General features: G+C 32.3%; 1 pseudogene; it reads right to left on the bottom strand.

Moving 5' to 3' along the window:
- Positions 1-1169: 1169 nt before the first annotated feature.
- LOC147152379 (uncharacterized) lies at positions 1170-2357 on the bottom strand (annotated as a pseudogene).
- Between the last annotated feature and the right edge of the window lie 273 nt (positions 2358-2630).

Below are 2630 nucleotides of genomic sequence, written 5' to 3'. Positions count from 1 at the left end.
CCCCCCGGCCAAACTATGAAAAAAAACACGACTTATAGTCCGGAAAATATGGTCATGTTAATTTATCATCATCCAATCACTTCTTCAATTTATTTAATTCCTCATTTACCGTTCTTACAAGTTCATTATAATCATTACTGCTAAAAAATATATAGGTATCATCTGCAAAGAGTATAAATTTTGGTGATTGAAGTACGTCAAATCTATCATTGATATAGACATAGAAAAGTTTTGGACCCCTGGGGGACACCACAAGAAATTGTGAGATTTTTTTTTGGAGTAAGGTTCCATTTTAACATATTGTACCCTGCCTGTTAAATAGCTTCTTAACCACTCCCCAGCAACCCCCCAAATACCATATAAATTAAGTTTGTTGAGTAGAATTGGGTGATTGATTGTATCAAAAGCTTTTTTCAAGTCGATAAAAATTCCAATACCTGTAGTATTCTTTTTTTGGTCCAGTGCATTAGTGATCACTTCTATTGCTTCAATTATTGCCATTGAGGTGGTTGTTTGTGTTTTAAATCCATATTGACCATGATTAATTATCTGATGTTTGCCAATAAACTTATCCAGTCGGGAATTAAAAAGTTTTTCCAATATTTTTGAAAATGGTTGTAGTAGAGCTATAGGTCTGTAGTTTTTGCAGCTGTGTTTGCTGTCATTTTTGTATAATGGAATTACTTTAGCAATTTTCATTTTACTTGGAAAATGGCCAGATTGGAATGAAAAATTACAGATATAGGTCAGAGGTGTTGCAATGTTATGTATGACTTTTTTAACAATTATATAAATATCAAGGCAGTCAGTGGATAGTTTGTTTTTACATTTGAGAACAATGTTTGTCACCTCCTGCTCATCTACGGCTGACAGAAAAATTGAGTAAGGGTTTCTTTTAATTGTTTCATTACATTGGTTAATGTCCTGGTCTGGAATCTCACCAGCCAACTCCGGGCCAACATTTACAAACAAATGATCAAAACAGTTCATTATGTTATCCATATTGTGATTTACACCATTCTTATCAATGAAATAATTAGGATATGTTGCTTTAGCAGATCCCTTTTTAATTAAGTTGTTTAGTATATCCCAATTTTTTTTTTAATTATTTTTATTTTCATGTAATATTTTTTTATAATACAGCTTTTTGCTGGTCCTTATTATATCTGTTAATTTATTTTCATAAATCTTATATCTTTGTTCTGCTTCTTTGGTTTTGAACTTAATGACAAATTTATAGAGATTGTTTTTCTTTTTATAAGCATTTATAATTCCTTTGGTAAACCACGGACTTTTATTTATTTTCTTCTTTGTACTGCGTTCTTCAGCAGGGCTGTGTGTATTATACAGAGAAGTGAAAATGTTTAAGAAATGACCATATGCACTATCCACATCTGATTCCCTGTAGACTGTAACCAATCCTGGAACATTAGACTATTGTTAAAGGCGTTTATATTTCCTTCAGTTCGTATTTGTTTGTGAGTAATTTTTATGTCATCTTTAATTTTCTTTACATCACAGTCAAACTAAATAAATACAGGCAAGTGGTCAGTGATGTCACATGTAAACAGGCCACTGGTGGTTAGATTTCCCATGATGTTAGCATAGATGTTATCAATAATTGTGGCACTGGGTGATGTTATTCTGCTTGGCTTTGTTATTTTTGGATAAAGGGACATACATCGTATCCAAAAAGTCATCTATGATTTCTAGTTTAGTTGGATTTAATGGAAATCCATTAAATCCATTTAAATCACCACATATAATTGTTTTTTGATTTACAGTGGAAAATAATTTCTCCATCCATTCACTGAAGCTTTCTATATTAGAACCAGGTGATGAATATACACAACTTATAATTATATTTTTCTTCTTTTCATTTTGAATTTCTACAGTCAAACATTCCATTGTTGTCCATTCCATTGCACATGTCATATCTGTTAAGACCATACATTTTATTGATTTGTGAGTGTATAAAGCAACTCCACCCCACATTTTTTTCTCTATTCATATAGTATAATTCATAATTTTCGAGACAAAAATCATACCTTTATCAACATTGAACCAGGTTTCTGTAAATGCAATGATACTAAGTGGCTGAGTGAATTGCTTTAAATATTCTTTGATAGAAATGAATTTTTTGTACATGCTTCTACTATGAAAATGTATTATTGAAATGATTCCATACTATTTTCATACAGTTCTTGTGTAAAATAATTACAGTTGTTAACGATGGAAGAGAGAAAGTTGTTACCAGGATCTATTTCTGTATTAAGATCCGTTGTGTTGTGCTCCATGTATTCAAGAGTTTCCAGCTCCATCTGTTTATGGTCGAGAGTTCTCTGTTGCATGTTCATATTTACGTTGTTCCTTGATGTAGTCTGTGTGTTTGGGGTGTTGAACATGTTGGATGTATAGAATCATGTTACCTTGATTCTGTTCGTACCAGTACTTGTCCAACTCGTCGATGTTCCTCACCACCAGCACATTTGCTTCTTCTTGAGTCCCGTTCAGATTGATGAATATCTTACAGCTCTTTACCCAGGTGTGTTGAATCTTACGTTGCTTTTTGAGTTGTCTTGCCTTTTTTGCAATGTCAACATTTTTTCTAGTTAAGTGATCATTCATGA

This window comes from Filicampus tigris, chromosome 2 (assembly GCF_054856515.1).
Source record: "Filicampus tigris isolate MCC_2025a chromosome 2, RoL_Ftig_1.0, whole genome shotgun sequence".
Classification (NCBI taxonomy): Eukaryota; Metazoa; Chordata; class Actinopteri; order Syngnathiformes; family Syngnathidae; genus Filicampus; species Filicampus tigris.
Note: the sequence above shows the minus strand (reverse complement) of the source record. Positions and strands in the feature narration are given on the sequence as shown.